This window comes from Trachypithecus francoisi, unplaced genomic scaffold, assembly GCF_009764315.1.
Source record: "Trachypithecus francoisi isolate TF-2019V2 unplaced genomic scaffold, Tfra_2.0 Lachesis_group13, whole genome shotgun sequence".
Classification (NCBI taxonomy): Eukaryota; Metazoa; Chordata; class Mammalia; order Primates; family Cercopithecidae; genus Trachypithecus; species Trachypithecus francoisi.
Genome location: NW_022681458.1, coordinates 16,799,482 through 16,823,752, shown reverse-complemented (window position 1 = coordinate 16,823,752; position 24,271 = coordinate 16,799,482). Strand labels below are relative to the sequence as shown.

General features: G+C 40.5%; 1 long non-coding RNA gene across 1 annotated transcript; it reads right to left on the bottom strand.

Annotated features, from left to right (window-relative positions):
- Positions 1-9,162: 9,162 nt before the first annotated feature.
- On the bottom strand, positions 9,163-23,579 carry LOC117094452. The gene is made up of 3 exons (XR_004441556.1): positions 23,570-23,579; positions 15,284-15,293; positions 9,163-9,298 (listed from the first exon to the last, which is right to left on the bottom strand). It is a non-coding gene; the product is annotated as an uncharacterized LOC117094452 (long non-coding RNA).
- Positions 23,580-24,271: the final 692 nt, after the last annotated feature.

Here is a 24,271-nt window from a genome sequence, read left to right as displayed (position 1 = left end):
TTTATTCTTGGAGGGTCTGGATCATTACTAGTACTGCCTGGATTGGGTTGTTGTAGTTTTCCATTGACCTTAATCACAGGGCTTGGGAGAACTAAAACACTTCACAAGAGATCCCCTATATTTCAGACGTACTCTTCTTCCTTACCTTGAAAGCCAGGATCAATCATGCCAGCCAACACAGTAACTCCCTTCTTTGCCTGTTGACTCAGAGGCATGAGGAGCCCAAAGTGGGCAGCAGTCTTCACTTCCAGATCAATGGAATCATTGTTTTGTCTCCTGGTCAGAGCATTCCTCCCTCTGGAATCAAAACCTCTAGGCCAGCAAAACATAAAGTCATGGAAATAGGAAGCAAAGAGTTTGCTAGTGGGTCACTTAGGGGTAATAGTGAGTGGTGCCTCTCTCATTTTCACCCCTTGATTCCTGGACCTGTGAATCTTGGCTATGGAATAAACAGCACCATATTTTGGACCTGGATTCAGAGCATTTACCACCTTCTAGAGAACTTTGCCCCAGCCCTACAAGTTATTGCCACTTATTTGGTGCTGTAACTGAGTCTTCAATAGGCTATTCTACCATGTCATCAAGCCAGCTGCTTTAGGATGATCATGACCATTGTAAGTGAATTCCATGAGCATGAGCCATTGCCACATTTTATTTCTTGTGAAGTGAGTTCCTTGATTAGAAGTAATGCTGTGCGGAATACCATGACAGTGGACAATGCATTCTGTAAGTCCACAGACAGCGATTTGGCAGAAGCACTGCATGCAGGAAAGGCAAATCCATATCAGACTAAATGTCTGTTCCAGTAAGAATGAAACTATACTTCCCATAATAGAAGTGGCCCAATATAATCAACTTGCCACCAGGGGACTGGCTGATCACCCTGGGGAATGGTGCCTTATTGAGGGCTCAGTGTTGGCCTTTGCAGCTAGCAGATAGGGCACTCAGAAGTGGCCATAGCCAGGTTGGCCTTGGAGAGTGAAAATCCACATACTGGAGCCATGTATATTCTCCATCTCTCCATCCGTGTCCACTTTGTTCATGAGCCCAGTGAGCGATGACAGGAGTGGCTGGGAACAGAGGAAGACAAGTATTCACAGAACAGGTCATCCTTTCCACTTGATTACTGAAACCTTCCCCTGCTGAGGTCATCCTTTGGTAGGCATTTACAAGGAACACAAATATCTTCGCTTTTTAAAAACAATTCAGAGAAATCTGTTCACATACCTCTTCCCCAAATTTCTTTGCCACCAATTTTCCAATCACATTCATTCTAAGTTGTTGGGCAATCTAGCCAAACCAAAGGCCACAGTTCATGAATTGGTATATAATCACATATCTGGCCATTTCTCCTTCCAAGCATAGTGAACAACCAGGCACACTACTCCAAGTTCTTCCCACTGGGAAGATTTCCCTTCCCCACTGTTCTGCAGGGATGTCCCAGGGAGGGGCTGCAGTGCTTCAGCTACTTACTTTCAGGTGACACCTGCAGAACCATCCATAAATCAGGCCAGTTTTCCTTCCTTTTTCAAATGATTATAAGGAACTCCCCATGAGGCCATAGGTGCAGGCTGGGATAGAGAAGGCAGTGTAGCATGAGTGGAGTTGACATCTTCATATAACTTACTTGTGCCTTCAGGGCCTGTTCAGGCGTGATCACATATGTACCATTCCATTTGATGATGGGGTATTGCTGTGCAAGCCCAACTTTAGGGCTTGGTGGGTCAGATAATACCCAGTTCATGAAGGGCAGTCAGGCCAAATGATAACTAGGTGGCCCACAGTTAAGCATTCAATATCTACTAAGGTTCAGTAGCAGGCCAAGAGCTATTTCTCAAAAGGGGAATAGTTATCCACAAAGGATGATTCTAAAATTCTAAAAGCCTGTGCTACCCATAGGGACCTACAAAAGGCTCCCAACGGCATCCCTATCTGTCGCTGACACTCAAGTACCACAGAATCTGCTGGATCATATGACCCAAATGGCAGAACAACTTGTGCAGCAGTCTGGGTCTGTTGCCCAGCTTTCTCTTGTTCTGAGTTCCAACTAGCAGTTTATTAGGGCACTCAGTAAATGGACCAGAGTAACACACCCATATGAGGAATATGTTGGCTTCAAAATTCAAAGAGGCCTACTAGGCATTGTACTTCCTTTTTGGATGTAGGAGGGGCCAGAGGCAACAACTTACCCTTCACCTTCATTAAGATATCCTGACATGCACTATACCACTGGACCCTTAGACATTTTACCAAGGTAAAAGGACCTGAATTTTTGTCTGATTTATTTCCAACCCTCTGACACAAAAATGCATTACCAATAAATCTAAAGTAGTTGTTTCTTCTTGGTCACTAGATTTAATCAACATGATGTCATCAATGTAATGGACCAATGTGATATCTTGTGGAAGGGAAAAGTGATTAAGATTCATATAAACTACATTTTGACATAGGGCTGGAGAGCTGATCTACCCCTGAGATAGGAAGGTACCAGGGAATGTGTTAAATTGCTCAAGCAAGGAAGCCACATCTGGCACAGCAGCTGCAATTAGAGTTACAATCTGGTTGAACTTAGGATGATTCACTGTCATTCTCCAAAATCCAGCTGTCCTCTCCACAGGCTGAATAGGTGAGTTGGATGGAAACGTGGTGGGACTCACCACCCTTGCATCCTTCAAGTTTTTGATGGTGGTACTAATCTCTGCAATGCCTTGAGGAATGTAGCATTGCTTTCAGTTTACCATTTTTCCTAGATAGAGCTAGTTCTTGTGGCTTCCACTTGGCCTTGCCACCAGGATAGCTCTCATTCCATGGGTCAGGTGACCAACAGGGAATTCTGCTAGCTGCTGAGTGTATCTATGCCAATTATGCATTCTGGAACTGGGAAAATAAACACCAGATGAGTTTATGGATCCACTGGATCCACTGTGAGATGAACTTGAGCTAAAATTGCATTGGTTACCTAACCTCCGTAAGCCCTTACTCTGGCGGGTGGACCGCAGTGATATTTAGGGTATCCTGGAATCAGTGTCAGTTAAGAGCCAGTGTCCAGCGCCCCTGAAAGGTCTGATTATTTCCTTTTCCCCAGTGGACAGTTACCCTGGTGAAAAGGCTGTAGGTCCCTTTGGGGAAGGCTAGAAAAAAATCAACAGGATACATTTTTAGCAGTGTACTTGGGTCTTTCCTCAAAACAGACCTAGCCTCCCCTTCATTCAAGGGGTTCTGGGTCTGTAAACTGGTTCAAGCCTGGAAAATAATTGAAGGACCATGATTTCTGCTCATCCAGAAACACTGTCATAGACACATTCAGAAAAATGTGTGACCAAATATTTGTGCACCTCACTGTCCAGTCAAGTTGACACATAAAATTTATCATCATAGTAGGCAGGATTTGAAGATGGGCCCAAGATTCCTGCCCCTGCCCCCAGTATAAATACCTTCATCTCCCCTTCAGTGTGGGTAAAACCTGTGGATACAATGGGTATCACTGTTGTAGAAAAAAATCGGGTTCTTGTCACACCACCAGGAAAAGTTAGGCATGCAGACACTTTGAAGGGTCAGGGTGAATGGAGTTTATTGGGCGAAAAGGAAAAAAAAAGTGTCAGCAAAGCAAGAAGGGGTCCTGTTAACAGGCCCCCATCTCACAGATTGAACGCCCAGGTCACCACCGAGGAACAAGAGAGGCCAGGCTCCTTTCCTCTGCAAACACGTGAACTTCCTGAGGCTCCACTCCATCCTCCCAGAGCGCAGTGGGCATTATTTAGAAAGAATCAATCGGGAAAAGGGCAGGCTTCATCCTGGACCAGCAGTCCAGTGTTTTTAGCCTTCAGGCGGTGGGGGGTCGGCAGGGAGCCTTGGCTGCCTCCTGTCTTTGTCATTACTAACATGTTTCTGTCACGAATCAGTTGACATCGAGTTAAACAAAATGAAGATGATCCTGAGTGGACGTGACACACTCAGAGGAGCCTTTAAAAGAAGATAAGAGGCCAGGTGCAGTGGCTCACGCCTGTAATCCCAGCACTTTGGGAGGCCGAAGTGAGCAGATGATGAGGTCAAGAGATCAAGACCGGGCCGGGCACGGTAGCTCACACCTGTAATCCCAGCACTTTGGGAGGCCGAGACGGACGGATCACGAGGTCAGGAGATCGAGACCATCCTGGCTAACACGGTGAAACCCCGTCTCTACTAAAAATACAAAAATTAGCCGGGCGTTGTGGTGGGCACCTGTAGTCCCAGCTATACGGGAGGCTGAGGCAGGAGAATGGCATGAACCCGGGAGGCGGAGCTTGCAGTGAGTGGAGATCACGCCACTGCACTCCAGCCTGGGCGACAGAGCGAGACTCCGTCTCAAAAAAAAAAAAAAAAAGAAAAAAAAAGAAAAAAAAGAGAGATCAAGACCATCCTGGCCAACATGGTGAAACCCTGCCTCTACTAAAATATAAAAATTAGCCGAGTGTGGTGGCGTGTGCCTCTAGTCCCAGCTTCTTGGGAGGCTGAGGCAGGAGAATTGCTTGAACCAGGGAGTCAGAGGTTGCAGTGAGCTGAGATTGCACCACTGCAATGCAGCCTCGCGACACAGCGAGATTCCGTCTCCAAAAAAAAAAAAAAGAAGAAGATAAGAGTGAGGGCGTTTGTTGACTTGACTGCAGGCTGTGATGAGCTGTGTTCCATTGGTAGAGAATGACTAGTGGCCTCTAGGAACTGAGCGTGGCCCTCATCTGACATCCACCAAGTCCTGACCCACAGAAACAGAGATAATAAACGTGTGCTGTTTTAAGCTACTAAGTTTGTGGGAATTTATTACGTAGCGATAGGAAATTAATACATTAAGAACTGCTTAGAAAATTTTGAAAAATGGTAAGAAGGGACTTATTATACTAGATATTAAAACTCACTTTAAAATGTTGATCATCAAAACAGTGTCATTTTTTAACACCCAAAGGTTGTGTACAGAAATAACCAGAAAAGAACAAGTAGTCCTATAATCAACTGTGCATGTGCATATGTAAATATTGTGTCTAACAGAATAGGAATGGCTTTCAACAGCACTATTGGAAAAATTGGCTAAATATCTGGGGGTAAAATTGAACTTAGAACCTCGCCTTACAGCTATGGGGAAAATATTAGAGTTAAAAAATAAAATTATAAAAAATATCAGAGATGGAGAAAGATTTATAAGGGCAAAATATGACAACATATACCATAAGCCTTAATAAAATTTACTTTCCTAGGTCTAGTAATTCCACATCTAGGAAAATATACTCTGAGAACTCAGAAATCAGACAGATTTGAATAAGGATTTTTTATTTCAGCATCATTTATAATTTCAAAAACATCCAACAATAAAGAAATGCTCAGATAAATTATGATATAGTATGTAATATAATAGTATACAGTCTTCAGAAAGAAGAGACTAAATACATTAGACAAAATATTTTTACCAAGTGTTTACTGTAAAACAAAACTTTTACTAACTTATAACCTTAAGTGAAAGCACACACACACACACACACAAAAGAAAAAAATGGCAAAATAGCAGATTGGAGGCATTGTTAACGTGCCTCTCCCACTTGGAAAGACAAAATAGTGTGCAGATATTCACCCTGGGACCTTTTTTCCAAGAAGCAATGCAGGAACCTAACAGGAAAACTGAAAGAAACCACAGATCCTTTGGACAAAGTGGCGCGCTGCCGCCTAAACTCTGAGCCACGCAGAAAACTCCAGAGTGTGAGAGAGAGAGAAAGTCCCCAGAGTATGAGAAAGGGAGAAGCTGCCTCTGGGAGGTACACCCCCACTGGGGAATGTAGCAACCCAGGCTATGGGGGACAGCCTTGACCCTACCCAGTGCTGGAGCTGATTGAATGAGCAGTAGGAGTATATGAGAAAGAATAGCTTTGAAACGTGCTGTGCATGCACACTCCAACTCCTGACAGGGGACACTGTGGAAGTCTGCCAGTTAACTTAGGTGGCAGTCACAGGTTGAGAGAAGCTCCTAACTAAGATTTACGGTATAATCTTGAGTGAGGATGAACCCCCTTGGCCAGAACAGAGGGACGAATAGGAAGTATATTGTAACCACAGGTGCAGGAGCTGGGTGCCCCTTCTTCATGGGCAGAGTGGGAGAGGCAGGGCCTGAAAGCCATGCTGTCTTGGTGGGGAAGGCTTATGGCCTGGGACAGCTTTGAGTCTGAAGCGCAGACAGTCTGGAATTGGCGGTGTGAAACCTGCCTTGCCAAGTGAGTAGGAGCTGGTGGGGCGTATTACCACCACCTGTTACTACCTACTACCTATGCGGAACTTTCTGTGCAGCAGAGGCAGCTGTGCTCTTCCTTGGAACGTTACCCCAGAGGCCAGAGAACTGCCCTCAGATACCCACTGGGGCCGCTGCTTGCGTCCACAGGTGGAGAGCCAGAGTGCAGACTTGCCTGACCCAGCCCCCACCTAGCTTTGCCCCTCCACCTGCTGTAGTAGCTTAACACAAAGGACAGAAACTTTTGGGAGTTCCACGGCTCTGCCCCGTTGTCTGAGACATGAGAATCCTTCCCCTGGGTAACAAACATAAGGCAAGTACAAATCCCACTGCTACCACTGCAGCTGGCAGTTTTACAAGCACCACCTCTTGGCGGAAGCCAGCTGACACAATCCATTACTGCATCTGTGGCAAATTAACATGGTACCCAGAAAGGAGAAAACTTGTGCATGACCTCAGCTATCACCATCGCCTACTGGCTAATCACTACCCTGGCTAATCAGGAGGTCTTGAGTCTGTTCTTGTTACCATTTCACTACTACTCTAATTGGCACTTGAGAAAACCAGCACACTAAGGCTGTTTATAGCCAAGGAATCTCACAGAGTCAATGTCACTCCCCTGCTACCCCCATCAGAGCTGGTGCTGGTACCCGCTGTGCTGCTGGGAGACTTGAGGACAGGTCACATCCACTGGGTCCCTTGGAAACATTCCCCACCACCAGCCTGGAGTGTGGAAGTCCCACTGGGTGACTAGACCCAGAGGGGCAGCAGCATTCATAGTGGTCTGGCCCTCAGGGACTCCTACTCCACAACAGAATCCAGATGGCTGGCCTTGACTTCCAGAACTTTTCACTTGTGGTATTTCTTTCAGCAGAGGCATGGGTGCCATGCTGGGCTCAGTGGGGAAAGTCTGTGGCTCTACCCCAACAGTCAGGAAGCTCTGGTGCTTGTGAAGGATCTCAGAAAAGGGGACTTCTTCTCCTCCTTGCCCACCGCTGAAGACATAGCTGGGGCTTCTCCCACTGGAGCTTGGCATGGATGTATCTGTAAACAGTCTTTCTGGAACACTGCAGGGTGACTGCATCCACACAGAAGAAGTGCCCTCCAGGTTAAGGCTTGCATGAGGGGTAGAGTCACTATCCCTCTCTACATGGAACATCAGCATTCCTGCAGATGAAAACGGGTGCCTGTCTGATCTGAACAGCCAGAACACTGAGTCAGGAGTGTGACGAGGAGGTGGATCACTTTTCTGCTGGCCTGGAAGGGGAGCTGAGGGGGTTCCCTCCCTTCCCCATGAAAACATTTCAGTGCATTTCATTGAGAGCTCCTCCAGCCACCTCTGTCAAGGCTGGGACTCCTGCCCACCATTGGGTATTGCATTCACCCGTCTGCTTTAGCCACAGCTGGTTTTAACCCATGGACACTTACTGGCCTGAAACCTGAACTGTTCAAACCAGTAAGTAAAATATGAGGGAGTAAAATTAATAAATTTAAAAAGTACACACCATTGGGGAATGAGATCAGCTAGATTTCAAGAGGCCTTTGCCATTCCAACTCCACAGGAGACAGTGAACCTGCTCACACACAGAGCACATTGCTACCATAACCAGCATCTGAGAAAACCAGCATTATAAAGACTCTCTATAACCAAAGAATTCATACAGAGTCTTCAACCCTAAAAGCATGCAGAGCCAAATTAGGTTACAGTAAACTATAGACATTAAAGTTACATCCACATGGTGGGAAAAGAAATTTTAAAAGACAGTTGAATAAAAAATAAATTCAAAAATCATTAGAAGAAACAGTCTACCTAAATGGCAAGAAACCAGAAAAATAATTCTAACAACACGACAAAACATTTCCTAAAAGATTACACTAGTTCTCCAGCAGTGGATCCAAACACAGATGAAATCTGAAATACCAGATAAAGAATTCAAAAAGTTGATTATTAATTTACTCAAGGAGATACAAAAGAAAGGTGAAAATCCAAATAAATAAATTGACAAAATAATTTAGGATATGAATGAAAAAAATTTCTAAAGAGATAGATATTTAAAAAAATCAGAACTTCTGGAAATGAAAGACACATTTAATGAATTACAAAATGCAGTGGAAAGTTTTAAAAATAGGCTAGGCCAAGTAGAAGAAAGAATTTCAGAGCTTGAAGCTTTTCAAATTAACACAATCAGACAAAAATAAAGGAAAAAGTATTAAAATGAACGAAAAAAAGTCTCCATTAAACATGGGATTATATAAAGTGACCAAACCTAGGAATCATTGGTGCTCCTTAGGGAGAAGAGAAATCAAAAAGTTTAGAAAACTTATTTGAGTGAATACTTGAGGAAAACTTTTTTGGCTTTGCTAGAGATTTAGGGATTCAAAAACAAAAAGCTCAAAGAACTCCTGGTCAATTCAGTTCAAAAAGAAAATCACCAAGGCATTTAATTGTCAGGCTATCTAAAGCCAATGTGAAGTAAAGAATTCTAAGAGCAGTGAGACAAAAGCATCACATAACCTATAAAGGAAAATCTATTGGACTAACAGCAGACTTCTCAGTAGAAACCTTAAAAGCCAGAAGAGAAACCTTAAAAGCCAAAAGCATCTGATATGGTTTGGCCCCACCTAAATCTCATGTTGAATTATAATTCCTAATGTTGGGGGAGAAAGCTGGTGGGAGGTGATTGGATCATGGGGGCAGATTTCCCCCTTGCTGTTCTCATGATGGTGAGTGAGTTCTCATGAGATCTGGTTGTTTGAAAGTGTGTAGCACTTCCCTCTTTGCTCTCTCTCTCTCCTGCTCTGGCTATGTGAAGACTGTGCCTGCTTCTCCTTCACCTTTTGCCATGGTTTTAAGTTTCCTAAGGCCTCCGCAGCCATGCTTCATGTGCAGCCTGCAGAACTGTGAGTCAATTAAACCTCTTTTCTCCATAAATTACTCAGTCTCAGGTATGTCTTTATAGCAGTATGAGAAAGGACTAAAACAGAAAATTGCTACCAGAGAAGTGGGGCATTACTATGAAGATACCTGAAAATGTGGAAGCAACTTTGGAACTGGGCCCAATATGGAGGTCAAAAGAAGGCAGGAAGATGAGGGAAAATTTGGAACTTCCTAGATACTTGCTGAATGGCTTTGACCATTCAACAAAACGCTGATAGTGATAGGGACAATGAAGTCCAGGCTGAGATAGTCTCAGATGGAGATGAGGAACTTCTTGGGAATTGGAGCAAAGGTGACTCTTGTTATGCTTTAGCAAAGAGACTGGCAGCATTTTGCCCATGCCCTAGAGATCTGTGGAACTTTGAACTTGAGAGAGATGATTCCACTGCTAATCTGGTGGAAGAAATTTCTAAGCAACAAAGTGCTCAAGAGGAAGCAGAACATAAAAGTCTACATACTTTGTAGCCTGACAATGCAATAGAAAAGAAAATCCCATTTTCTAGGGAGAAATTCAAGCTGGCTGCAGAAATTTGCATAAGTAACAAGAAGCCAAATGTTAATCACCAAGACAATGGGGAAAATGTCTCCAGGGCATGTCAGAGACTTTCACAGCAGCCTCTCCCATGACAGGCCTGGAAGTCTAGGAGGGAAAAACAGTTTCATGGGCCAGGAGCAGGGACCCCTGCTCTGTGCAGCCGCAGGACATGATGGCCTGCATCCCAACTGCTTCAACTCCCATCCTGGCTGAAAGGGGCTAAAGTACAATTGCTCCAGAGGGTGCAAGCCCCAAGCCTTGGTGGCTTCCATGTGGTGTTGAGCCTGTGGGTGCACAAAAGTCAAGAATTGAGATTTGGGAACCTCTGCTTAGATTTCAGAGGATGTATGGTAACATCTGAATGTCTAGGCAGAAGTTTGCTGCAGGGACAGAGTCCACATGGAGAACATCTGCTAGAGCACTGCAGAAAGGAAATGTGCGGTCGGAGCCCCCACACAGAGTCCCCACTGAAGCACTGCCTAATGGAGCTATGAGAAGAGGGCCACCATCCTCCAGACCCCAGAATGATAGATCTACCAACAGCTTATACCGTGAGCCTGGAAAAACCACAGACACTCAACGCCAGACATGAAAGCAGCTGGGAGGGGAGCTGTACCCTGCAAAACTACAGGGGCAGAGCTGCCCAAGGCCATGGGAATCCACCTCTTGCATCATTGTGACCTGGATGTGAGACATGAAGTCAAAGGAGACCATTCTGGAACTTTAAGGTTTAATGACTGTCCTATTGGATTTTGGACTTGTGTAGGCCTTATAGCCCCTTTGTTTTAACCAATTTCTCCCATTTTGGATGGGAGTATTTACCCAATGACTATACCTCCATTGTATCTAGGAAGTAACTAACTTGCTTTTAATTTTACTGGCTCATAGATGGAAGGGACTTGCCTTGTCTCAGATGAGACTTCGAACTTGGACTTTTAGGTTAATACTGGAATGAGTTAAGATGTTGGGCAACTGTTGGAAAGGCATGATTGTGTTTTGAAATGTGAGGACATGAGACTTGGGAGGGGCCAGGTGTGGAATGATATGGCCTGGCTGTGTCCCCATCGAAACTTCATCTTGAATTGTAATCCAAATTGTAATCTTTATGTGTTGGGGGAGGGACCTTGTGGGAGATAATTGAATCATGAGGGCAATTCCCTGATGCTGTTCTCATGATATTGAGTGAGCTCTCATGAGATATGATAGTTTTGTGAGGAGCCTTTCCCCCTTCACTCTGCACTTCTCTCATTCTCTCTCCTGCTGCCCTGTGAAGAGGTGCCTTCCTGAGACCTCCCCAGCCATGTGGAACTGTGAATCAATTAAACCTCTTCCCTTTATAAATTACCCAATCTCAGGTATTTCTTCATAGCAGAATGAGAACAGACTAATACACCACCCAAATCTCATGGTGAATTTTATTTCCTAATGTTGGGAGAAGGAGCTGGTGGGAGGTGATTGGATCATGGGGGCAGTTTTCCCCCCTGCTGTTCACATGTTAGTGAGTGAGCTCTCATGAGATCTGTTTGTTTGAAAGTGTGTGTAGCACTTCCCCCTTTGCTCTTTCTCTTTCCTGCTCTGGCCATATGAAGACTGTGCCTACTTCCCCTGCACCTTCTGCCATGATTGTATGTTTCCTAAGGCCACCTCAGCCATGCTTCCTGTGCAGCCTGCAGAACTATGAGTAAATTATACCTCTTTTCTTCATAAAATACCCAGTCTCAGATATGTTTTTATAACAGTGTAAGGATGGACTAATACCGGACCCTATTTTTAGCCTTATTAAGCATAATAACTGTCAGCCAAGAATTTTATGTCCAGTGAAACTCAGTTTCATAAATGAAGGGGAAATAGTCTTTTTCAGACAAGCATATGCCGAGGGAATTTGTCACTACCAAACCAGTCCTACACAAAATGCTAAAGGAGTTCTAAATCTTGAAACAAATGGGTAATATGCACCAGAATAAAACCTCTTGAAAGCATAAAACTCACAGGGCCTATAAAACAATAACACAAAGAAGAAAACAAAGTATCTATGTACCAATCAACATGATGACTGAAACAGTACCTTACATCTCAATATTAATGTTGAATGTTAATGGTCTAAATATTTCACTTAAAAAATACAGATTGAGAGAATGGATAAAAATATCACAAGCCAAATACATGCTGTCTTCAAGAGACACACCTAACACAGAAGGATTCTTATAGACGCAAGGTCAAGGGGTAGAAAAAGATGTTCCACACAAATGGAAACCAAAAGTGAGCAAGAGTAGGTATTCTTAGATAAAACAGACTTTAAAGCAACAACAGTAAAACAGACAAAGAAGGTCATTATATTATCATAAAAGGATCAATCAGATCAAGCCATTTCAATCCTAAATGTATATGCACCTAACTCTGGAGCTCTCAGATTCATTTAACAATTCCTACCAGAACTAAGAAAAGAGATAGATAACAACATAATAATAATGGGGGACTGCAACGCTTCACTGACAGCACTAAACAGATAATCAAGACAGAAAATCAATTAAGAAATACTGGACTTAAACTGTACTTTAGAACAAATAGAGCTAACAGATATTTTACAGAACGTTTTAGTGAAGAACTGCAGAATATATGTTATTCTAATCAGCACATGGAACATTCTCCAAGATAGACCATACATTAGATCATAAAACAAGTCTCAATGAATTTTTAAAAATCAAAACTATGTCAAGTATCTTCTCAGACCACCGTGGAATAAAACTAGAAATCAACTTCAAAAGGAACACTCAAAACTATACCAATACATGGAAGTTAAATAATCTAATCCTGAATAATTTTGGGGTTAACAATGGGTTAAAAATTCTTCAAAATGTGTGATAACAGTGACACAAGTGTCTAAATCTCTGAGATACAACAAAAGCAGTGATAAGAAAAAAGTTTATAGTGCTAAATGTCTACATCAAAAATTCCGAAAGACCACAAATTGCCAATCTAATGTCACACCACAAGGAACTAGAGAAACAAGAATAAACCAAACCCTAACATAGCAGGGGTAAAATGAATTACAAAGATCACAGCAGAACTAAATACATTTAAAACAAAAAACACAAAAGATCAATGAAACGAAAATTGGTTCTTTAAAAAGATAAACAAAATTGATAGAGCATTATCAGCCAGATTAACCGTGAAGAGACAAGGTTCAAATAAGCTCAATTAGAAATGAAAATAGAGACATTACAACCAACACCATGGAAGTAGAAAAGATCATTCAAGACTAATATGAACACCTCTTTCACACAGTCTAGAAAATCTAGATGAAATGGATAAATTCCTGGAACATACAATCCTCCTAGCTTGAATGAGGAAGAAATAGAAATGTTTAGCAGACCAATAACAAGCAATGAAATTGAATCAGTGATTTTAAAATTGCCAACAACAAAAATTCCAGGGTCAGATGGATTCACAACCAAATTCTATCAGACATTCAAAGAGGAATTTGTACCAATTCTACTGAAACTTTCCAAAAGATTGAGATAGAGAGAATTCTCCTTAACTCATTCTGTGAAGCCAGTATCACTCTGATATCAAATCCAGGAAAGGATATCACAAAAAAAGAAAACCATAGACCAGTATCTCTGATGAACATAAGGGCAGAAAATCCCCAACAAAATCTAGCAAACTGAATCCAACAGTACATCAAAAAGATAATTTATGATCAAATGGGTTTTGTTCTGGGGAGGCAGGGATGGTTCAATATACACAAGTCAATAAATGTGACTCATTACATAAATAGAATTAAAAACAAAAACCATATGATCACCTCAATAGAAACAGGAAAAATACTCAATACAATCCAGCATCCCTTTATGATTAAAAACTCTCAACAAACTAGGCATAGAAAGAACATACTTCAAAATAATAAAAGCCATATATAAGCAGCCCACAGCCAACATTATACTGAATGAGGAAAAGTTGAAAGCATTCCCCCTACGAACTAGAACAAGACAATGATGCCCACTTTCATCACTTCTGTTTATTATAGTACTTGAAGTCCTAGTCAGAGCAATTAGGAAAGAGAAAGAAATAAAGGGCATCCAAATTGGAAAAGATGAAGTCAAACTATTTCTGTTTGCTCATGATATGATCGTATAACTAGAAAACCCTAAACACTCCTCCAGAAGACTCCTAGATTTGATAAATAAATTTAGTAAGGAATCAGGTTACAAAAGCAACATATACAAATCAAGAGCACTGCTATCTACCAACAACAGCCAAGCTGAAAATAAAATCAAGAACTCAATCCCTTTCACAATAGCTGTGAAAACAAAAACAAAAAGAAAACCCTAGGAATATACTCAACTGAGGAGGTGAAAAATATCTACAAGGAGAACTATAAAACACAGCTGAAATAAATCATAGATGACACAAACAAATGAAAATACCCTCCATGCTCATGGATTGGAAGAATCAGCATTGTGAAAATGATCAAAGCAATCTACAGATTCAATGCAATTTCTATCAAAATACCAACATCATTTTTCACAGAATTAGAAATAACAATTCTAAAAATCATATGGAATCAAAAAAGCAATTCTAAGCAAAAAGAACAAATCTGGAGACATCACGATAACCCAACTTCAAACTCTACTACAATATACTAAGTGTAGTTACCAAAACAGCATGGTACTGGTATAAAAATAGATATACAGACAAATGGAACAGAACAGAAAATCCAGAAATAAAGCCAAATATTTAGAACAAATTATCTTTGACAAGGTATATGAAAACATAAATTTGGAAAAGGACACCTTTTTCAATAAATGGTTCTGGGAAAACTGGATAACCACATAGAGAAGAATGAAACTGGATCCCTGTCTCTCACCATATACACAAATTAACTCAAGATAGATTAAAGACTTAAATCTAAGACCTGAAATCATAAAAAATTATAGAAGAAAATCTAGAAAAATCTCTTCTGAACGTTGGTCTAGGTAAAGAATTCATGACTAAGAACCCAAAAGCAAGTGGAACTAAAACAAAAATAAATCCATGGGACCTAATCAAACAAAAAACTTCTGGATAGCAAAAGAAATAACCATCAGCATGAACAGACAATGCACAGAGTGGGAGAAAATGTTTGCAAACTATGCATCCAATAAAGGACTAGTATCTAGAATCTGCAAGGAACTGAAGCAAATCAGCAAGAAAAAACAAGTAATTCCATCAAAAAGTGGGCAAATGACATTAAATGAACACTTTTCCAAAGAAGATATACAAATGGCCAACAAACATGAAAAAATGCTCGACAGCACTAATCAGCAGGGAAATGCAAATTAAAACCACAATGAGTTACCAGCTTACCCCAGCCAGAATGACTGTCATTAAAAAGTAAAAATGAAAAAAGAAAAAAAAAGATGTTGACATGAATGTGGGGAAAAGAGAATGCTTATACACTTCTGGTGAGAATGTAGATCAGTATAGCTTCTACAGAAAACAGTATGGCGATTTCTCAAATAACTGAAAGTAGATCTACCATTCCATCTAAAAGTAGATCTACCATTCAATCCAGCAATCTCACTACTGGGTAACTACCCAAAGGAAAAGAAGTCATTGTATCAAAAAGACACTTGGATGTGAATGTTTATCATGGCACAATTCACAATTGCAAAGATATGGAACCAATCTAAGTGTCCATCAACCAATGAGTGGATAACATAATGTGTGTGTAAATTCCCATGTGTTGTGGGAGGGACCCAGTGGGAGGTAATTGAATCATGGGAGCAGGTCTTTCCTGTGCTGTTCTTGTGATAGTGAATGAGTCTCAAAAGATCTAAGGGGGAGTTTCCCTGCACAAGCTCTCTCTTTGCCTACTGCTATCCATGTAAGATGTTACTTGCTCCTCCTTGCCTTCCACCATGATTGTGAGGTTTCTTCAGTCATGTTGAACTGTAAGTCCATTAAACCTTTTCCTTTTGTAAATTGCCCAGTCTTGGGTATGTCTTTATCAGCAGTATAAGAACAGACTAATACAGCTACTCAGCCATAAAATAAAAATAATGCCTTTTGCAGATACTTAGATAGAGCTGAAGGCCATTATTTTAAGTCAAGTAACTCAGGAATGGAAAACCAAATACTGTATGTTCTCACTTATAAATTGGAGCTAAGCTATGGGTACACAAAGACATACAGAGTGGTTAATGGACATTGGAGACTCAGATGGAGGGATGGTGGGAGGTGGGTGAGGAATTAAAAAAACTACATATTGGGTACAATTTGCCTTTAGGGTTTTAGTCATGAATTCTTTGCCTAGGCCAATGTCCAGAAGAGATTTTTCTAGGTCTATCTATCTATTTATCTATCTATCTATCTATCTATCTATCACTATATAGATCTGCCATCCATATAGCTCTAGATAGATAGGTAGTTAGATAGATATACAGATAGATATATATATTTTTCTTGTTCTTGTCTATAGAAGAGAACAAGAATGAAAAAAGTAAAAGCAAAAAAGAACTGTAAGATTGCTTCAAGAAAAAAACAAAATTATTTAAATATTATTTAAATAATATTTAAATCTATTTAAAAATAGAATTTTAATGTGTGTAAAAAAGAGAAAAAGAAAACGCAAACTACCCATAATCCTGCCACCCAGCGGCAGTTGCTGTTACAATTTTGTTGAATATATTTTCAGACTTCTTAAATGCATATCTAGATATTTAAGTATAAAATAAAAACTGTAATAGTGCCTTTTGTCATATTTTCTAACATCCTTTTCACTGAATAACATATGATAAACATTTTTAAATAATAAATTTTATACCAAAATTTGGCTAGCTGCATAGCATTTCATTTTGTGCAAGGGATTTATTTAATCATTCCCAGATTGCCTGTTTTTTTCACTTTTTCTTTTGCTATAATATTTAGCACTGTGAAGATCAATCTGGTAAGTAATACACATCCTTAAAAAGTTACTGTATGATATTTTTAAGTCAGAAAAAAATATTAATGTTATAGTTTGTAATTAATATAATGTTATAAACATGAGTAGAAAATGGCCTCCAAGATGGTAGAAAATTTAGTAAGAAGGTTACTTTAGTTTTAATTTCCAAGTGTATAAAAACAACTTAAAATTTTAAAGAAATAAATGTGTGTAGTTAAGACGTCAAATTTCCCAGAAGCGTTTTAGGAAAAGCAGCTCTGTGAAGAGAAGGATGAAGCTTGTATTGCCTAATAAAAAAGAGTGGTGATCCATCTTTATATTTTGGAAACCCTGATATGAGAATGCGAAGATCATTTTTAGGGGATACGACCTCCTACAATCAGAGACTTAATTCTTTCTAATCTTTCTTTCAGTTTTTAAGAAAACAATTCTCCTTGTTGGAAGAGCAAACACCTGTCTGTTGGGCATCTGCTTCTGGCTGAAGGTTAGCTTGATCTGTTAGTCTATGGACTTCAATTATGCCCTTGTTCCATATTTATTCCCATGACTCACCCTGACCCTCTGTTGTACCTCGAATCTTCAAATTCAAGCTTTCCTGTGGTTCTTTAGGGCAGATCATTTCCCTTCACAGATGCTCACCATCTTAGTTCAATGTTGCTATCCCAGAGTACCTGAGACTGAGTAATTTATAAAGAAAAGAGGTTTATTTGGCTAGTGAATCTGGTGGCTTCACCAGTCCAAGGTTGGGCAGCCCATCTGGTGAGGATCTTGTGATGCTTCAACTCACAGCAGAAACATGGAAGGAAGAGGACATGTGTAAAGAGAACAAACAGGAGAAGGGACTATCTGCTTTCTAGGTGACTAAACCAGTCCCATCACAGTAAGAACTCACTCCCACAAGATGGCATTAACCTATTCATGGTAGATCTTGTCCCATGACCCAAACATCTCCCACTAGTCCACACGTCCCAACACTGCTACATTGGGAGTCAAATTTCCACATGCATTTTCTCGGGGCAGATCACACCCAAACTGTAACACTCACCTATCTCTACCTATTCTTGACCGTTGTTTTTTCCACTTGGATCATTCGCAACTCCTGCATATGATTTCCATTTTTCTAAAAATCTATTGAAATGTTGAATGAAATCTTGAGTATTTATGATCTCCCCTTTCTTTTCTTTGTTGTGAGTTTATACATTATTATTATTATTCCCTTGAAATAAATGTAATGGAGATACAAGCAAGAGAGGAGATAGATGAGTCTGTGTAATGTGGTACCTTGAACTGGAAGATACCCACTTATTTTAAATAAGGTGCTTTATGATTAATTTTGGCATGTATAGCCTGTGTAGTCAGCAAGTTAATATCACAAAACTTCAATTTCTCTGTCTATAACATGGGTGTAAGAAAACATGCCCAGTCTACTTCTTAGATGAAATAAAGGAAATTATTATATTCATGCAAAAAGCCTTAACAAAGCACAAAAGCTACACACTACAGAGGTTTCTTTTATTCCCTCAGTCTTCTCCCATTTGAGATATGGTTATTTCATCTCATCACTTAGTTCATAAAGTAGGTTTATCAAAGAATATAGACTCTTTTCCCTCTAAATCTATTTTATTCTAAACAAGACATAATGTGATATTTTTAGTGGTCAAGCAAATTTGTTCAAAATAAGGTTACTTTTTGAATCATTTTTATTGTGCTATTTTCTTTTTATTATTTCAAAATGTCACGGGTCTGAGTAAAACATTATAATAGGTAAAACCATGCCAGAACTGTTTTCCCAATAAGAAAACCTATTAGCTGATAAAAGGAGAATAAATGTACTTATGAAACCTCTAATCAATGTGCTAATTGAAAAAGTAGTTCTTTTTCATTGTTGTCAGAACATAAGGATCATTACTGTAGCTCATTCATCAGTCTCCAAAGAAGGAGATTGCTCAAGCAACCTGACTTCTGGTATTCTTTCTAGACATACTGTTCCTATAACACTTGCCCTTATGCATTCTAGCTGACCTAGGGGCAAATTAAAAATTACCAATATAACTAAGATTTCCTCTCTAATTTGCTGCTATGAGTTAATGCAGTTCACTTTTAGGTGATCAGTAAATAGCTAAGGCAACTTGCCTGTGGACTGGCACAGGATTTCCTGTCTAGTCATCAATCCATTAATCTGGAAACATCAACTAAAATACAGTGTTATTATTGGGCAAAGGACCAGAAGGAGTGTAAAATGTGCCCATAGCTAAAAAATAAAGAATTCAGCATTTATTTCCAGACTCCTCAAATTACGCTACTTGAAAATCATTACTGTACCATCACCTGCTAGTCTAGGAAGAACAACATTAAGAACCATCGTTTGCTTCACATATCAATTCAATTTGTGAGGAGGAGAAACCTAAACGGAGTATTTTAGAGAGTTCATGGTAATCACAGGCCACACTCCTGAGGGCTTGTGGTTATTTTCGTAACCTAACCCTGTGCCTCCCTAGAAGATCATAATTCTTGGTGACTTTTGGATGGCTTTTGGTGGATTTTTTAAGCTGTTAAATTTTCGTTACGATTTTCTCAATTTTAGTTTTACTTGTCTTCATTAATGAGGCAGAATAGCTAAATACTGGGGATTTATAGAGCTTGGCATTCAAATGTATCTCTTTCTTCCAAGAAAGCTGTAGATATCATCTATGCTAATGCTTCTTAAGGTTGCCTGATTGCAGAAATCATTTAAGGTGTGCCTTGGTTAGCCTCAAAACTCAGTTGCTCAACATGACCATCTGTTATTGCCTACAGATCTGTAGACTGACTGCACTTCTGCCAGCTGAGTAGTTGCCAGTCAGCTCAGCCTGGTTGATCTTGGTTGGGCTTGCTGTGTGTCTGCAGTCATTTCTCAGGCACAGTTGGATGGTCTCACTTCGTATGTCTGATAGCTGACTGGCTATTGACTGGGGTGACAGGGGCCACATGTCTCGAATAATTCAGCAGACTAGATTGTGCCTGCTTACACAGTGGCAGCAAACAAGAGCATGAATAGAGGCAAGCAAGCCCTCCTGAGTTCTAGCGCAGCACCAGCCCAGTGTTACTTCTACCACACTCTGTTGGTCAGAGCAAGTTGCAAGAACAGCCTAGATTCAAGGGTGGGGAAACAGACTTCACAGCTTCAGGAGAGGAGCTGGGATGACACATTGCAAGTGGCAAGGATACAGGGAAGGTGGAGAATTCTGACCATATTTACAAAACATCTATCTCAGGGTGCATGTTTTAAAATGCAGATTCCTAGGTTCTACCACTGATATCAATGTCCCTCTTCAGGCCAAATAAGCTTGTCAACTCTATTCAATACCACCCCCAATTGGTGCTCTCAGGAAACCTAGGGAACTGTCTAGTCTTTTCCATCTTGCCCACAATCTCCCCTCTCTCTCTGAGATTGAGGACCTCTCACAACCCCATTTTCTGCAAAACAAGGCCAACTAGGTTGAACTTTTTAGCTCTCCTTTGGAAACATGGGGCAATAACATGTTCTGGGGATAGATTGCAGCTCATGGCATTTGTGTGCCAATGTTACCAAATTTGGTCAAATTTGGTTCTCAAACTATGATGCTGTTAGCCCTATAACAAACTAACTAAATTCATTCCTTCAACAAACATTTTTTAAATATCTATCATCTACCAGACACTGTCTACATAGCCTTTTGCTTAAACCTGGGTTTTACTAGAGGAAAGAAAAGGACTTTATTACCAGAAAACTTTCAGGAATGACTTGGAATTAGTGATATTAAGCAAAAAATATATTTTATTACGTGTAATTTGCCCTAAGCATTGACCAAGGTTTTTTATCTTGAAAATTCAGGTAACTTTTGTTATATAGAAGTATTTTTTTTTTTTTTATAAAAAGAACTTAATGTTCAGGATCAAAATGAGCACTCTGAATTTTTGTATTCCCATATTTTTCTTTCTTTGTTTCTTGAAATTTAGTAAAACGAGGAGTAGAATAGATCTTAAAAATAATCTAAATTCACCATGTGACTCAGGTTGAAGGAAAAATTTTATTTCTTGCCAAGGAAGTTGGTATAGATAAGATCATCTACATGTTTATAGTGATTGAGCTATATCAATGAGTTTCTCATATATATACTAGTCTATAATAATGGTTCTTACCAGGCATGGTGGTGGGTACCTGTAGTTCCAGCTATTTGGGAGGCTGAGGTAACTGCTTGAGCCCAGTTCAAGGCTGCAGTGAGCTATGACTGTGCCTGTGAACAGACACTGCACTCCAGCTTAGACAACACAGAGAGACCTCCATCTCTAAATATATATAATATATAATATATGTTATATTATATATAATTATTTTATATATTATTATATATAATATATATGTTATATATTATTATATATAATATATAATATATTATATATTATATATTATGTTATATATATTATACATAATATGTTATATATATTATATATAATATGTTATATATTATATATAATATATTATATATATAATGGTTCTTAAATAATGAGACCTCCTTTTCAGAAAGTTGTTATTGAGTTGTTATTGAGTGCCTGTGAAATGCTAAACATTTGAGATATATCAGTGAACAAAACAAAGATCCTTGCTTTTGTGGAGCTCAATTCTAGCATATTGAAGTTCAAAGGATTTCCTAACCTCTAAGGGTTTTTGGGGTTGGTAACTTACACTTAGGCTGCTATAACAAAATGCCATAGACCAGGCAGCTTAAATCATAGCTTAAACTCACAGTTTACAGGCTAGTAGGTCTAAGATCAAGGGTCTGGAAGATTTAGTTCCTTGTGAGGGCTCTCTCTTTGGGTGGCAGATGGCCGCCTTCTTGCTCTTGCTGTACCATCACATGGCTGAGAGGAAACTCTGGTGTCTCTTTTTCTTCTTATAGGGGCACTAGTACCATCATGGGAGCTCTACCCTAAAGACCTAACTACCTCCCAAAGGCCTCACCTCCTGTGTATTTGTCTTTTTTCACACAGCTGATAAAGACATACCCAAGACAGGGTAATTTATAAAGAAAAAGAGGTTTAATGGACTCACAGTTCCACATGGCTGGGGAGGCTTCACGATCACGGCAGAAGGCAAGAGGCACGTCTTACATGGCAGCAGACAAGACAGAATGAGAGCCAAGCGAAAGGGGAAACCTCTTATAAAATCATCAGATCTCGGGAGACTCATTCACTACCATGAGATTAGTATGGGGGGAACCACCTCCATGATGCAGTTATCTCCACCTATGTCCCTCCCACAACATATGGGAATTATGGGAGCTATAATTCAAGGTGAGATTTGGGTGGGAACACAGCCAAACCATATCATCATATTGAGGTAAGACTTCAACACATGAGCTTTGGAGGAGACACAGACATTCAGTCTATAACAGTGACAGTACCTTGTACTCAAAGAAAAAAATAAAAATTAAGGGAAAGGTGAGGCAAATGTGGCGTTATAGGAGTCCTCATTCTGTAAATTTTCCCCCAGAAGGTTTTGATTTCTGAAGATATCAATTGAACCTCCCCTGAAACGTAATCCATTTAAATTATGAAGTCCTGGAAAATAAGGATAGGAAATACTTTCCAAGGAGACCGGGGTTCTGAGAGTGTCTGGGGAGGAGCATGGGAATTTGGGTCTTTATGGTTCCCAGAAAAGCCCAGCCTGGAGCCTCAGCAAGGAGGTGGTTATGTGAGGCAAGCAGCCCTCCAGCTGCAGGGGCTCTCAGGCCAGGGCCCACAGGAAGCAGAGGGCGTGGCTGGCTGAGGCTGAAGGAAAATTCCAGGGCAGAGAGGCAGTGCCTTGGGGACGCCACAGTGTCTTCAGCCTGGGCTTCATTATGCAAACAATAACAAAAAGCCTCAGACAACAACAACAAAATACCCTCAAAGTGGGAATATTCCGAAATGAAATAAAACAAATAACATCTAAGTAGTTTATTTTGTTAGAAAGAAAAAGGATGATTTCAGCCCTCAGGTCTTATTAATAAAAGAGCATTCAGAGAAGAGAAAAGATATCTCAGAGGAAGCAGGAAAGATGCGATGAACCCCAGGGAAGGCCGTTTGGGGGAAATCCAAGTTTGGAAGAAGCTGTGGCTGTGGAGGATGGTCTGGGAGTTACTGGGCTGAAATAGTCACGAGGAACCTGAGCAGAGAAAGAAGACTCTGAGATCAATCAGGAAAGCTTGAGCCCAGTGTGTGGTTTGGATCAGAGCACAGCTCCAGTCCAAAAAGCCAGTGAGGTTCAGGAGCTCGCAGTCTTCCTGACAGCCACATCATCCATCTCCTCTCTACACCCTTCACAGCCACCTCCTCGTGGAACAAGCTACGGCTCATTTCTACCCAATGGCTGCCAATGTCTGTAGCTAATTTTCTTGTTTCTTTAGGCCCCTCAGATGTTGAGCAGATGCATATTTAATCTGATCATCGGGATATATACATACATATCATGGCTTATATCAGGTATCTACCTGTATGTGCAAGGTACATATGATGAGAAATACTTGTGAGGCTAGAACTGACCAGGTAATCAACCTTAAGAGGAATCACAAAGTTAAGTTAATCTTAAAGGCAGGGTACATTAGAAATTAGGCATCGGGATCTGCAGTCAAGCCTCTTTGGCTCTCCTCATATCTCTAGCACTTCCTACTTGCGTGACCCCCGGTAAATCACTGAATTTCTCTTGCTTCAGTTTCCTTTTTGTAGTTTACAGAGTTTATGGAGTTGTTGGAGGGATGAGTTTGTACACGGAGAGAACTCAGAATGCTGTCTGCCCACATGATGGCACTCAATAAACGATGGCTATAATTCCCTGCTTTGAACCAGTTGTCAAAATGGTCAGAGCAGTTTGTTGACAATTTAAATGGTTTCACATATGAAGCAGGTAACACCTATGCATAAAACCAGGCAGAGGTTTGTGTGAGTTGATGCATCCTTGTCTAGCTGAAATGGACAATGGCTGCCCAAATCTAACCCTTCTTGTCAGTATTGCCAGATCTTTTGATTCGTCAAGACAAGTTGGGTATCAGGATTTTTGCATGAAACCTCTCAGTTTTTAAATACTAGAAACTATCTTAAATGTTTTTTAAAAACTCAGCGCAGGCCCAGCAAAATGTCCCTGCATCCTGTGTCCTACCCATGAACCAGAAGTTTGCCACCACTGATGAAGGTGGTCTGACACGGTCCCAGATGTTTGAGCAGAAAGCATGACTGAAAAGACCTCTGTGGAGAAGCATTGAGAAAGACTTGCCATTAAAGAAGGTTTTGATGTCTGTTTGTTGTTCAATGTCAAAGCCAAGCCTAATGCAAATAATGTGTTTTTCTTGTTCTCTCCAGTGAAGCAGCTGGGTTGATCCCTTCATCTGGTCATCAGACACATAGCCCTTCAGTGCCACGACACCTTAAAAATTAAACCTGAACAACTGCCCTTGGTGTTTATCTTCCCTATGATCCGGGTTGATTTTCACCAGGCCACCCTGCTAACTGTTCCTCTTTGTCAGCTTAAGCACAGCTCAGCACATTTCCATCAAATCCTGCCCTGTCCAGTGCCTTGCTTGGGACCCTGAGTTAAGTATTAAGAGGAAACAGATAAATACGTTTGACCCA